Raw genomic sequence first — 15,651 nt, forward strand, 5'->3', positions numbered from 1 at the left:
AGTTGTCCTCCCACTTGTGGTTCGCCTACCTGGGGATATGGGTTTTGACTATATCATGTCACCACCCCTCCTACCCAACTTTTTGTGGTTCCTTCTTTATTTCTTTAGTTGTAGAAGATCTTTTCTCCTGGTCTTCCAGTTTTTCTCATCAGTATTTCCTCTGTAAATAGTTGTTATTTTGGTGTGCCCGTGGGAGGAGGTGAGTTCAGGATCTTCCTACTTCACCATCTTGGCCAGTCCTCTCAGTTCTTTTGGATATATACCCATAAGTGGAATTGCTGGATCGTATGATAATTCTGTCTTTAATTTTTTTGAGGAATTGCCTTACCATTTTCTATGGTGGCTGTACCATTTTACATTCCCACTAGGAGTTCCAGTTTCTTCACATCCTCATTCACAGCTGCTATTTTCTGTTTTTTTTTTTTTTTTGATAGTATCCATCCTAATGGGTGTTTTCAATTTTCATCTTGGTTTTGATTTGCATTTCCCTAAAGACTCGTGATGTTGAGCATCTTTTCATATGCTTATTGGCCATCTGTATATCTTCTTTGGAGAAATGTCTATTGTCCTTTGTGCACTTTTCAATCACTTGTTGTTAACTTGTAGGAGTTCTTTATATATTCTAGATATTAACTCCATATCAGATAAATGATTTGCAAATATTTTCTCCCATTCTGTGGGTTGTCTTTTCACTCTGTTGACTGTGTCTTTTGATGCTCAGAAGTTCTCTGTTTAAAAATTTTTATTATTTAAGACATTTAAGAAGAATAATACAATAAGGAACCTTGTGTCTACTATCCAGCAAATTAAATATTACTAAATAAGTTGAAGCCTCCTTGTTTTCTCCTTCTTGATCACAAGTCCCTTGCCATCTCTCAAAGGTAACCACTAATGAATTTGATGTTATTCCAACTAGTTTATATTCCTATCTCAGCCTGTTAGTGTATTAGAAGCTTACCATGACAGAGGTAAAAATACTGCAAAGGTCCTGTGGAAGGCTGAGATGGGAAGGGCTATTTATTAGATTTTTTTTTTTTTAAGTTGAAAGCCCAGTCCAGCACCCTCAGACAGTTTTATATAATAGGTGCACAGAAATATTTGTTGAATGACTATTTGGTACCCAGGTACTTTTTTAAAAAAAAAATTATTTTAGGGCTTCCCTGGTGGCGCGGTGGTTGAGAGTCCGCCTGCCGATGCAGGGGACACGGGTTCGTGCTCCGGTCCGGGAAGATCCCACATGCCGTGGAGCGGCTGGGCCCGTGAGCCATGGCCGCCGAGCCTGCGCGTCCAGAGCCTGTGCTCCGCAACGGGAGAGGCCACAACAGTGAGAGGCCCGTGTATTGCAAAAAAAAAAAAATTATTTTATTATTTACTTTAGGCTGCGTTGGGTCTTTGTTGCTGTGAACGGGCTTTCTCTAGTTGCGGTGAGTGGGGGCTCGTCCTTGTTGCGGTGCGCTGGCTTCTCATTGCAGTGGCTTCTCTTGTTGCGGAACACGGGCTCAGTTGGTCCGCGGCATGTGGGATCTTCCCGGACCAGGGCTTGAACCCATGTTCCCTGCATTGGCAGGCGGATTCTTAACCAGTGCACCACCAGGGAAGCCCAGTATCCAGGTACTTTTGATTGAAGACAATTAAAGTACCAATATTACATCACTTTGAAGTGAATTCTACGTATCTTTTGAGTTAGTATTATTATGTATTTTACCAATAAATGGACAGCTATGGCAGAGTAAATGTTTTCTTAGAAGTAGTGAAACTGAGGGGCAAACTTGGGTTTGGAGCATTTAGCTGTAAATGCATATAGTGCATTTAGCTGCCTCTGTTAATTGAGACTTGTAGACAAGACAAGCAGAGTAAGAGAATGGAGAAGTATTACATTCCTGGTTTAAGAAAATGAGTTGTAAGTTCTGAAGAGGGTGATTCGTCAGGTCTGACTCTGGGCAAGGACCTGTTGAAACAAATAGTGTGATGTTCACAGGGTAGAAGTGAAGAACCTGACCTCCATTATAAGCTGAAAATGAAATCCTTCTCTAGTGAGGCCATACTGGGAGCAGCAGCAGCTGCTACTGCTATGCTGCCGCCTGAATTTGGTGGCTATGTGAGGTGGCCAGAGCAGGAAATGATTCCGTGGCAGTAGGCATGTATAGAGAAGGACTTGTTCTGGCTCTGTCCAAGTGGTTACACAGGTTGTGGGTGTCACTTTAAACATACAAAGACCTGCTGGCTGGAGGAGGAGCAACTTCCTGAGGATCAGGTGCACATCTGAAGGGATGAGCTCATCCTTCTAACCAGACCTGCTCTAGATGCTGAGTGAATGTTTTCCTAATTGCAAGTCCTGCAGCTGGGAGAAGCAGGAAATGGTTGAAGCTTCAGGCACTTTGTGAGTAGCAAATAAACAGAAGCAATTTTGGGACTCTTTTGAAATGTGTGGTTGTGAATATCAAGTTGAAGGTGACACATGTGCACATTCATTCTTTTCTCTAAGTTGAGGTTTGCAGTAAAGTGTGTCGATGGTTGAGGAAAGCTTTGGCGGTTTTAACTTTATTCTAGTGATTCGTTTTGAGGTGACTTAATAGTTTATTTCCTATACTGTCTTGTTTTATTTTGCTTCTTTGGGAAACAAAAATCCTGGGGGTTCCTTTTTAATTTCCAGGGATCTCTATGGCTTTTTTAAAGCTTTAGTTAATGGGACTTAGCTGCTTTTTAAGTCCCCTGTGCTGGCTTTCAGAGCCCTATGCATGATTGTATTTTGTTTTTTGTTTTAATTTACCTAAACTATTCACTTTAAGTAAGCTTCTTTAAAATTAAGTTGGCTTAAAAAAGAAATATCAATTATTAATTATTTTTTAGTAAACTTTTTTCTTTTGAGATACTTCTCAAAATTCACACAGAAATAGAGGTCTGATATACTCTTTACCCAGTTTCATCCAGTGGTAATATCTTGTAAAACTGTAGTGCCAAATCACAACCAGCATATTGACATTGATACAGTGAGGGTACAGAATATTTTCATCACCACAGGATACATCATATTACCCTTTTACAACTATACCCACTTCCTTTGCATCTACCCACTCCTTAACCCCTGTCAACCACTAACTGAAAAATCAGTTTTTAAGCAAGAAGCTTTGTGTGCTGTCTTAAGTAGTTTTGTGTTAGAGATCTACATGACCTTATGAAAAGAGCCCTAGGCTGCAATAGGAGATTTTGGTTCATTGTAGCTCTTTGACCTTGGGTAAATAATTTAAATTTCTCTGTTCTTCGGTTTCCCTATTGTAAAATAGGATAATGGTATATTAATTTCTATTTAACCTATTTATAGGATTTTTGAGAAATTCTAAAGTTCTTTAAAAAATAAGCACTCTATAGATTATTACTAGCAGCAAGGACAATAGTTTTCAAACTAGGGAGTATATAGCAAATTGTAAACTACAAACTATCCCAGATGGCAAGAATGATCATTTTAAAGTGAATTTAAATTTTAAGACTCAGTTGAATTTCAGAGTACTGAATTAACTGGCTGATGATCTCAGAGTCACTGTTGTTAATCTTTGAGAAATCATAAAAACCAGAGAGAGACAAATGTCCTGATATCCAAAAAGAGGAAAGTAGTTGGAAAAGTGCAGACCTGTAAAATTAATGTTAAATACAGAAAAATTAAATTATAAGTGATCAAACAGATGATATGGAGTATTAACCCAAAAGATTTAGTATAGGCTGATTTATCATAACAAATTTCTTCTATTTCTATTCTTAAATTCTATTACTTCTATTTAGAATTACAAGGTTAATAGATCAAGAGATTGTTCTTGTTACAGTCATAATCCCACAGTTTCCCAGTCTTTCTTTCTTTTTTTTTAAATTAAGGGTACTTTAATTAATTAATTAATTTTTATTTTTGGCTGAGTTGGGTCTTCCTTTCTGGGCAAGGGCTTTCTCTAGTTGCGGCAAGTGGGGGCCACTCTTCATCGCGGTGCGCGGGCCTCTCACTTTCGTGGCCTCTCTTGTTGCGGAGCACAGGCTCCAGACGCGCAGGCTCAGTAGTTGTGGCTCACGGGCCTAGTTGTTCCGTGGCATGTGGGATCTTCCCAGACCAGGGCTCAAGCCCATGTCCCCTGCATTAGCAGGCAGACTCTCGACCACTGCGCCACCAGGGAAGCCCCAGTCTTTCTTTTTTTAACAGCTTTTTTTGGATATAATGCACATACCATATAATTCACCCATTTAAAGTATACAATTCAATGGCTTTTGGTTTATTGCATTTTTTTTTTTTAAAGTAGATGTACCATTACATTCTCCTAGAATTGTACAAGGGCTCCAGTTGTCAGGGTTTTTTTGTTTTTGTTTTTTTAATTAATTAATTTATTTTTGCTGTGTTGGGTCTTAGTTTCTGTGGGAGGGCTTTCTCTAATTGTGGCAAGCAGGGGCCACTCTTCATCGCGATATTAATGTTTTTTAATGTTTAAATTAATGCAATTTATTTAAACATCTTTATTGGAGTATAATTGTGTTACAATGTTGTGTTAGTTTCTGCTGTATAACAAAGTGAATCAACTATATGTATACATATATCTCCATATCCCCTCCCTCTTGCGTCTCCCTCCCACCCTCCCTATCCAATCCCTCTAGGTGGTCACAAAGCACCGAGCTCCCTGTGCTATGCAGCTGCTTCCCACTAGCTATCTATTTTACATTTGCTAGTGTATATATGTCCATGCCACTCTCTCACTTCGTCCCAGCTTACCCTCTCCCGCTCCCGTGTCCTCAATTACATTCTCTACGTCTGTGTCTTTATTCCTGTCCTGCCCCTAGGTTCATCAGAACCATTTTTTTTTTAGATTCCATATATATACGTATTAGCATACGGTATTTGTTTTTCTCTTTCTGGCTTACTTCACTCTGTATGACAGACTCTAGGTCTGTCCACCTCACTACAAATAACTCAATTTCGTTTCTTTTTATGGCTGAGTAATATTCCATTGTATATATGGGCCACATCTTCTTTATCCATTCATCTGTTCATGGACACTAAGGTTGCTTCCATGTCCTGGCTATTGTAAATAGTGCTGCAGTGAACATTGTGGTACATGATTCTTTTTGAATTATGGTTTTCTCAGGGTATATGCCCAGTAGTGGGATTGCTGGGTCATATGGTAGTTCTGTTTTTAGTTTTTAAGAAAAAAACTGTTCCATACTGTTCTCCATAGTGACTGTATCAAGTTACGTTCCCACCAACAATGCAAGAGGTTTCTTTTTTCTCCACACCCTGTCCAGCATTTATTGTTTGTAGATTTTTTGATGATGGCCTGTGTGCGGTGATACCTCATTATAGTTGTTTTTTTAAAAATTAATTTAATTTATTTATTTTTGTCCGTGTTGGGTCTTCGTTGCTGCGTGCAGGCTTTCTCTAGTTGCGGAGAGCGGGGACTACTCTTTCGTTGCGGTGTGCGGGCTTTTCATTGTGGTGTCTTCTCTTGTTGTGGAGCATGGGCTCTAGGCACGTGAGCTTCAGTAGTTATGGCACGCAGGCTCAGTAGTTGTGGCTCACGGGCTCTAGAGCGCAAGCTCAGTAGTTGTGGTGCATGGTCTTAGTTGCTCCACGGCATGTGAAATCTTCCTGGACTGGGGCTCAAACCCATGTCCCCTGAATTGGTAAACGGATTCTTAACCACTGCGCCACCAGGGAAGTCCACCTCATTGTAGTTTTTTTGTTTGTTTGTTTGTTTTTGTTTTTGTTTTTGCTGTACGCGGGCCTCTCATTGTTGTGGCTTCTCCCGTTGCGGAGCACAGGCTCCGGACGCGCAGGCTCAGCAGCCATGGCTCACGAGCCTAGCCGCTCCGCGGCATGTGGGATCTTCCCGGAGCCTAGCCGCTCCGCGGCATGAACCCATGTCCCCTGCATCGGCAGGCGGACTCTCAACCACTGAGCCACCAGGGAAGCCCCTCATTGTAGTTTTGATTTGCATTTCTCTAATGATTAGTGATGTTGAGCATCCTTTCATGTGTTTGTTGGCAATCTGTATATCTTCTTTGGAGAAATGTCTATTTAGATCTTCTGCCCATTTTTGGATTGGGTTGTTTGTTTTTTTAATATTGAGCTGCGTGAGCTGCTTGTATATTTTGGAGATTAATCCTTTGTCAGTTGCTTCGTTTGCAAATATTTTCTCCCATTCTGAGGGTTGTCTTTTCTTTCTCCCAATCTTTCATGATACATTTATAGCTGTTATATAGTAAAATATGGTTTGGTTGATTGACTAAATGAATGTGTTGAAGATTGAATAATTGTATCCACTTAGACTCTTGATTTCACCAGGAAAAGCCTCTGGTGGATTTTCTTTGGACCTTGGATAGAGTAAAACAATTTTATTTTTATTTATTTATTTATTTATTTTTGGCTGCGTTGGGTATTCATTGCTGCACGTGGGCTTTTCTCTAGTTGGGGTGAGCGGGGGCTTCTCTTCATTGCGGTGAGCGGGCTTCTCGTTGCGGTGGCTTCTCTTGTTGCGGAGCATGGGGCTCTAGGCACATGGGCTTCAGTAGTTGTGACACATGGGCTCAGTAGTTGTGGTGCATGGGCTTAATTCCTCCGCAGCATGTGGGACCTTCCCGGACCAGGGCTCGAACCCATGTCCCCTGCATTGGCAGGCAGATCCTTAACCACTGCGCCACCAGGGAAGTCCCATTAAAACATTTTTAAAACAAGTTAATCAGAGATGTAAGTATTGCAAAGATGCAGGAGTAGTTAATTTGACAGATGATAAATAAAGCCTTAAAAATTACGTCCATAGGGTGAAATCATGGGCTCAAACTGAAATTATACTTAGCAGGAGTAAGTCCTTGAATATTTAAATTCAAAACTTCAAATGCACAATAACAGGATGAGGAAGAGCTGGTTGGGCAGCAGTTCATGTGAAAAATATCTGGGAATTTTGGTTAATCACAAATGTAGCAGCAACTGCCTGTGCAATGTGGCTGCTAAAAACACCTTCAGCTATATTACGTTTATCCAGGTCATAAAAGTTTTGGTTCCAATATATTTTTGTGCTAGGTTGGAAATACATTTTGCATATTGGTTTAAATGGACACTGATAAAGTTGAGAGCATTCTAAGGAAGGGAGACTGGACCAAAAATGGTCTGAAAACCATTTATGTAGGAAATTGTTGGGATTTGAGGAGGGGAGTATTGAGAAATTTTAAAATAATTTTAAACATTTATTTAAATTTTATGCAATTTAAAATTGAAACATGGGTATTTGTTATATAATTTTTCTTTCTCTCTTAGAAATAAAACAACAGAGATAAAACCAAAGCCCCTTCCCTCTACCTCCCTACAAGGAACTTTATCTTATTTTTATCAAAGTAATACATGTGCATAGTTTTAAAAATGTGGGTCTTCTCTGGTGGCACAGTGGTTAAGAATCCGCCTGCCAGAGCAGGGGACACAGGTTTGAGCCCTGGTCCAGGAGGATCCCACATTCCGCGGAGCAACTAAGCCTGTGCACCACAACTACTGAGCCAGTGCTCTAGAGCCCGTGAGCCACAACTACGGAAGCCGGCGTGCCTAGAGCCCGTGCTCCTCACCAAGATAAGCCACCGCAATGAGAGGCCCGCGCACCGCAATGAGGAGTGCCCCCCGCATCGCTGCAGCTGGAGAAAGTCTGCGTGTGGCAGCGAAGACCCAGCGCAGCCAAAAATAAAATAAATAAAAATAAATAAAATTTAAAATGTGAATAGTTTATATGTGTAGAAGGAAAAATAGCAGTTATCCCTCCCCACAGAGGCAACTATAATCAAGTGTCTTAAATATTTCTAAAAATATAATCATATTAGTTGCTTTTAAAAACTGTTAAATGTATATAAAGTGTTCAATATAAAGAATATGAAGTGTTGGCGCTTTTAAATACATATATGTGTTCTCCGGTATATTTTCACCATAGTTATGTGATTTGGGGTCGTTATTTATTATTTATATTATACCAATATTGAACCTGAGCTACATCATGTACAATGATGATAACTCTTTTTTTGTTTTGTTTTGTTTTGAAAAATTACATCTTATTTATTTTTAAAACCAAACCACTAGGAAAATATATCACCGTCTTGAAACAGCAAACAGACAGGCTATATTATCAAGTAATAAGTTGCTAAAAACACAACAAGGTCCTTAATAAAACGATAAGGTGCCAGAACTGGGGCAAGAACAACCCATGTCGCAAAAGTGGTATTTGGTAACGGGGGCGGGGGGCTGTGTCCCATTTTTTGCTCTAAAAGAGTCACAGCTTGCCCCTGATTTGCTTACTTTTTCTCCTTTGACCTTCATGTTGCCAAGGGTTTGTTTCAACAGAGCTTTGTTATTACAGGGGGCAAAGTAAGCAATACTGGGTTTAGGCTTTCATTCTATTTTGTTTTATGAAAACCAGATTTTTCCAAAGCCAGTACTTCATAACTCTCTTAATTAAGCAGCTAACAATTCATCTTTCGCTGTTCATTCCTGAATACTAGCATATAGCACAATCAAAATCCCATTTCCCTTCAAGGGTGAGTGTCACTGCAAGATTGTCTTGTGATTCGGCTGGCTCTGCTGCAGACAGCCTCAGGGCTCATCATGGCTGCCAGTTAGAGGGAAAGTTTGCTTCCCCTACCAGTGTGATAGCACTTCTTATATTTTTACAGGGTCTCCAGGCTGAAAGATGTCATGTGTGAGAATTTTAAGAAATGCGCATCCACATTTTGACGGCCAGAAATGAATACCTGCAAGGACCCTTTCAAAGTTTTTATCCAAACTACCTCCCCCAACTCTACATCTTAAAGTAACTTCATGCCCTTGTATATAAAACAAAACCAAGCAAAACAGATCCCCAGAAGCCCCCTTCTAAATTAGTGACCTCATGGATTTTGTTTTATTTCCAGTTTGTGGAAAATGTTGTAGTGATCCTTCTGGTAAACAGCTCATAGTATCTGTGCCAGGATAAGCACTTGCCACATGAAATTCAGGCTCACAAAAACTCTCCTGTGCTATCTTGTGCTATCTCTGACCCAAATTTTAGCACCAATTTTTTTCACTTTCTAGGATTCAAACACAAGGGAACCAGTGTCCAGAGGCAAGTGACATAGGCCTTAAACTTGCAGCCATCCTTAATTTCCTCATTCATAAACTTTCCTTAGAAAACTCAAATCCCCATTCCTCTTTTTAAACAGATTCCTGCCTTCAGCCCCAATGGCCAATAGCAGACATCTATTTCCCAATGGACGAGAGACACTCCTTCATCTTCTTGGTCATGGTTGGGGTGAGGTTCATGTGGTCATACACACACTTGTTCACGCAACTCTCCAGCTGCTGCTTCACCTGAAGCTCTTTACTCCCTGCATCTATTGAATCTTTGGCTTTGTCGTTGCAATGCATAGTGCACCGGGCCAGACCATCCTGGAACTTCTCCAGCTCGCTGGTCACCAGGGCCTGGGCTTGAGCCAGAGGTGCATGGCAGCACGCAATGCACTGGTGCACTTGCTGCATGGACGCCTGGCTGTCCTCACAACAGACGGTGCTGCAGTGGGACATGAGGCCCTGCATCTTTCCCAGATGTTCTGTCTCTCCAGACTCTTCACCATAGAGTCTACCGCCTCCTGCACCAGGAGCTGCTGCAGCTCTGCCATGGCGACCTGGCGCTGCTCCCTGCTGGCCGGCACCCACATGGACTCCCGCTCAGGAGCCCGCTGCCTCGCTGCTTCCTGGGTCAGTGTGGCCCGCCCTTTCCAGATAATTCTTTTCTTATACAATTTTTCATTTTCCTAAGCATAATTGCCTTGCTTTTTTCATTTGCTCGGTTTTTAAAGTTCTAATCATTATTAAATCATTCCCAGACTCTTAGCTAGGACCTAAAACTCTGCTCCATTCATTCAAATGCAGTAGATAAGTTATCAGTCCTTTTTTTCACCCTTAGAGATCTACCTTGTATATTCCATTTTTAAAATGATACATAGCATTAAATCTTAAGACTGTATCACATTGTATTTATTCATTCCCCTTTGATGAACATTTAACTTGTTTTCAGTTTTCCTCTAATTAAGGAAGATACATGTGTGAGAATTTTTCTAGGCTATGATGAGAAGTGAAATTACTAGTGTATTATTCATCTATTGCTGCATAACAAATTACCTCAAAATTTTGCAACTTAAAGCAGCAAATATTTGTTATCTGTGTTTCTGTGAGTTAGGAATCAGAGTGTGTCTCTCATAGGCTGTAATCAAGTTATTTATTTATTTATTTATTTATTTGGCTGCTTTGGGTCTTCATTGCTGTGTGTGGGCTTTCTCTAGTTGCGGAGAGCGGGGTCTTCTCTTTGTTGTGGTGGGCCGGCTTCTCATTGTGGTGGCTTCTCTTGTTGCAGAGCATGGGGTTTAGGTGTGTGGGCTTCAGTAGTTGTGGCTTGCGGTCTCTAGAGCGCAGGCTCAGTAGTTGTGGCACACGGGCTTAGATGCTCTGCGACATGTGGGATCTTCCGGGACCAGGGATCGAACCTGTGTCCCCTGCATTGGCAGGTGGATTCTTAACCACTGCACCGCCAGGGAAGTCCTTGTAAACAAGTTTTTAACAGGAGCTTTGATTTCATCTGAGGACTCAACTGGGGGAGGATCAGCTTCCAAGTTCTGCCTCTCCTGTGGCATGATTCCGCTTCTCATGGGTTAACTGATGGAGGACCTTAGTTCCTTTCTAGCTTGTTGGCTGAGGCATCCTTCAATTCCTTGCCTTGTGGGACTCTCCATACAACATGGCAGCTGGCTTCCATGACAGTGAAGAAGATGGAAGCCAGAGTCTAATCTAATCTTGCAAATGACATCCCATCACGTTTGCTATATTTTGTTAGAAGCAAGTCAGCAGATCCAGTGCATACTTAAAAGAGTGGGGATTACATGAGGGGATGAATAAGGTTGTGAACTGCTCCGAGTCTTGGTTGTACTAGAGTATTTAGCCTGGAAAGGGCGACTAAGGGAACACATGAGTTTTGTCTTATATAATTTGAAAGGCATATGTAAAGAGGAAATAGTAGATCTCCTCTGTTTTTGATCAGAGATTGAACTAAGAGCAGTGGGTGGAAATTAAAATGTATGGCCTTATAAGATGATGTGATTTCTGTTCTTGAACATAGTCTGTTAGGGGCTGGGTGACCTCTTGTAAAAAAGATTACAAAAAATTTTCTTGCATTAGATTAGAAACTTTAAGTTCTCCAAAGATTATTTCTACTCTAAAATTTTATAATTATAAATGAGTGAGTTTCAAACTGTTAGTATTTGAGTAGTCTGTTAATCACTAATCAGGGAGAAGTGTATAGGCTTACATGTGTATTTGCACATACGAGGTTTCATTTAGAAGATCCAGGTTAAAAAGTTAAGAGGAGAGCTATAAATTTACACTTTAATTATTTAAAATCACTGTTCTTTTCCTGCTTTTTTTTTTTTTTCGCGGTACGTGGGCCTCTCACTGTTGTGGCCTCTCCCGTTGCGGAGCACAGGCTCCGGACGTGTAGGCTCAGCGGCCATGGCTCACGGGCCCAGCCGCTCTGCGGCATGTGGGATCCTCGCGGACCGGGGCACGAACCCATGTCCCCTTCATCGTCAGGCGGACTCTCAACCACTGCGCCACCAGGGAAGCCCTCTTTTCCTGTTTTTATATTCCTTTGGCTACCATAGAATGTTTACTACTATAATTCTTATTTTAAAATATTAGCAGCAACTCAGTTTTTTCTTCTAACAAAAAATATTTTCATTGTAAAAGAAAAAATAGAAAATACAAATAAGGAAAAAATAAGAATACTTTATAATCTTCCCACCCACCCAAAGATTATATTAACAATAACTATGTTAACCTCGTGGTATAATGGTATATAATCTCTCTGACCTTTTAATTTAATTTTACATGTACAAATACGCACAGATTTATTATTTGTGCTAATATGTTCTATAGCATCACAGCAAACACTGAATTAATGAATACTGAATCATTGCTCCTAGGGGAAATACAGGATTAGGTTCCTATGAGTCTCTGGTCCCATTTTTGTTAACTAATCAACATGTAACCTTGTTTTATGTGTGTTTTTTTTAAAGGCACATTATTTAATATATATTATTGATTCACTAACATTGAACTCATGGTGAATAGCACTGTGACTTATGCCTGAATGAACCTTATCTAACACACATATTTTCTCCAGAAGGCACATCACAGCCTTCTTGCACTTAGAAACAATAGACTTCAGTACTACACTTGGGGGTTATTTTAAACAGTGAAATCACCAACCAAAAGCACAAAAATGTGAAAAATGTTGTACTAAATAAACCACTAAAAGGACACTAGTTAGTAGTATGAGAGCTGAAACAGAAGGCTGAGTATTGCCTTCAGGCTTTGACCTAGTTGGGAATGTGCACCTCAGGCAACTCAAAATTTTCACCATTCTGTGCATTCACATGTCCATGAGTGATCACAGAAGTGTTGCAAATATTGATTTTGAGGTTACAAATTATTTTAGTGAGTAGGAAAATTGGCATATGAGGAATCCATGTAATGAGAATTGACTCTGCACGTGTATAGTAGCTTTTGTTTTCCATTTTGCTTGATTTTATAAAAATGAAATATTTTTGAAAATACTGTTATAATCTGCTCTTTTCACCTAACACCCTAATCATTTATTCATTCAGCAAGTTATTTATGGCATGCCCACTATGTGTCCACATAGTGTACTAGACTCTGGAGATACAGTAGCAAATAAGATAAAGAAAGCCCTTGCCTTATGGAGCTTACATTCTAATGGGGAAGGTAGATAATGAGTAATGTCTGGTAGTGATAAGTACAATTAAAAAAACTAAGGCAGGGTAAGGAGATAGGGTGGCAGTTGGTAATTTTATTTTATTATATTAATTAAAAATTTTGTTTTTCTTTTTTTAGAAGTTTATTTTTTGGCTGCATTGGGTCTTCATTGCTGTGTGTGGGCTTTCTCTAGTTGCGGTGTGTGGGCTTCTCATTGCGGTAGCTTCTCTTGTTGAGGAGCATAGGCTGTAGGTGTGTGGGCTTCAGTAGTTGTGGCGCATGGGCTCAGTAGTTGTGGCACATGGGCTTAGTTGCTCTAAGGCATGTGGGATCTTCCCGGACCAGGGATCGAACCCTTGTTCCCTGCATTGGCAGGCAGATTCTTAACCACTGCGCCACCAGGGAAGTCCCTATTATCTTAATTTAATATACTTTTTTTAGGTAAACAAATATTGACTTTATTCGCAATTGGCCATTTTTAAAAAAAATTTATTTATTTTACTTATTTTATTTTTGGCTGCGTTGGGTCTTCATTGCTGTGCACGGGCTCATTGCTGTGGCTTCTCTTGTTGCAGAGCATGGGCTCTAGGTGCACAGGCTTCAGTAGTGGTGGCTCACAGGTTCTAGAGCACAGGCTCAGTAGTTGTGGTGTTCAGTAGTTGCTCTGCGGCATGTGAGATCTTCTCGGGCCAGGGCTCGAACCTGTGTCCCTTGCATTGGCAGGCGGATTCTTAACCATTGAGCCACCAGGGAAGCCCTGGCCATTTTAATTAATTAATTTTTATTGAAGTATAGTTGATTTACAATGTTGTGTTAGTTTCTGTTGTACAGCAAAATGATTCAGTTTTATATATATCTATATATTTTTTCTTTTTCAGATTCTTTTCTATTATAGGTTATTATGAGATATTGAATATAGTTCCCTGTGCTATACAGTAGGACCCTGTTGTTTATCTATTTTATATATCGTGGCGTATAGCTATTAATCCCAACCTCCTAATTTATCCCTCCCCTACTCCTTTCTCCTAAGTTTGTTTTCTAGGCAGTTGCCAATTTTATTTATTTTTTAAATTTTTTGTTAAAAATTTTTATTTTTTTTTTACGAAAAGACAACCTACAAAATGGGGGAAAATATTTATAAATGATACAACAGACAAGGGCTTAATTTCCACAATATACAAAGAGCTCCTACAGCTCAACAATAAAAAAAACAAATAACTCAACTGAAAAATGTGCAGAAGACCTTAATAGACATTTCTCCAAAGAATACATATAGATGGCCAGTAGGCACATGAAAAGATGCTCAACATCACTAATTATTAGAGAAATGCAATTCAAAACTACAATGAGGTACCACCTCACACTGGCCAGCCTTAAAATGTCTACAAATAACAAATGCTAGAGAGAGTGTGGAACCCTCCTACATTGTTGGTGGGAATGTAAGTTGGTGCAGCCACTATGGAAAACAGTATGGAGGTTCCTCAGAAAACTAAAAATAGAATTACCATATGATCTAGCAATCCCACTCCTGGGCATATATCCAGAGAAAGCTATAATTCAAAAAGTTACATGCAGGGCTTCCCTGGTGGCGCAGTGGTTGAGAGTCCGCCTGCTGATGCAGGGGACACGGGTTCGTGCCCCGGTCCAGGAAGATCCCACATGCCGCAGAGTGGCTGGGCCCGTGAGCCATGGCCGCTGAGCCTGCGCATACGGAGCCTGTGCTCCGCAACGGGAGAGGCCACAACAGTGAGAGGCCCGCGTACTGCAAAACAAAAAAAAAAGTTACATGCAACCCTATGTTCATAGCAGCACTATTCACAGTAGCCAGGACATGGAAACAACTGAAATGTCCATTGACAGTTGAATGGATAAAGAAGATATGGTACATATACACAATGGAATACTGCTCAGCCATAAAAAAGACCGAAATAATGCCATTTGCAGCAACATGGATGGAACTAGAGGTTATCATACTAAGTGAAGCAAGTCAGAAAGAGAAAGACAAATACCATATGATATCACTTATATGTGGAATCTAAAATATGGCAAAATGAACCTATCTATAAAACAGAAATAGACTTATAGAGAACAGACTTATGGTTGCCAAAGGGAAGCGGGAGGGAGAGGGATGGACTGGGAGTATGGGGTTGGTAGGTGCAAACTATTACATTTAGAATGGATAAACAAGGTCCTACTGTATAGCACAGGGAACTATATTCAATATCCTGGGATAAACCATAATGGAAAAGAATATGAAAAAGAGTATATATATGTATATATAAAAAATGGAGTCACTTTGCTGTACACCAGAAACTAACACAACATTGTAAATCAACTATACTTCAAAAAAAACATTTTTTTTTTTTTGGCTGCACTGCGCAGCATGCGGGATCTTAGTTCCCCAACCAGGGATTGAACCCATGCCCCCTGCAGTGAAAGCGTGGAGTCCTAACCACTGAACCACCAGGGAATTCCCCAGGAATACATTTCTTTAAATTGGTATGGACTCATAGATATTTATCTTATTCTTTAGCCTGTAACCCAATATTACTTTCTTTTTCTTCTCAAATTGTTTCAGATTTGGCCATTGGGCACTCCTTTGGTTGTCTCCTGTGTCCCTTTGATATACCTCTATCAATTTAGGATATTTGTTGTGTTTTGTTTTTAGCATTTCCTTACTTTTTGACATTATAAGATGCTCCAGGCTCATCTCATGTATTTCCTGTCCCAGGCCTAGAATTAGCCATTTCTCCAAGGAACCTTGGATTCCTTTATTGGAGAATAGTATTTGAAACTAAGATGTCAGGTCTAGGTGTGCTTGTTGCAACTGGTGTGTCATTGATTCTAAA

The 15,651-nt window shown here is 40.2% G+C and overlaps 1 protein-coding gene and 1 pseudogene across 3 annotated transcripts in view; one reads left to right on the forward strand and one right to left on the reverse strand.

Annotated features, from left to right (window-relative positions):
• USP54 (ubiquitin specific peptidase 54) overlaps positions 1-15,651 on the forward strand; it is a 151,209-nt gene that overhangs the window by 28,290 nt on the left and 107,268 nt on the right. The window contains exon 1 of one of the 3 annotated variants that reach the window (XM_060286075.2): positions 2,317-2,380. The exons of the other annotated variants lie outside the window; for them this stretch is intronic. The gene's annotated coding sequence lies outside the window, so the exon portion shown is untranslated. Of the gene's footprint in view, positions 1-2,316; positions 2,381-15,651 lie in introns of those variants that run through there. 3 annotated transcript variants of the gene reach the window in all.
• LOC132593676 (protein FAM136A pseudogene) lies at positions 9,236-9,654 on the reverse strand (annotated as a pseudogene).

The sequence above is a fragment of the Globicephala melas genome, chromosome 16, assembly GCF_963455315.2.
Source record: "Globicephala melas chromosome 16, mGloMel1.2, whole genome shotgun sequence".
NCBI lineage: Eukaryota > Metazoa > Chordata > Mammalia > Artiodactyla > Delphinidae > Globicephala > Globicephala melas.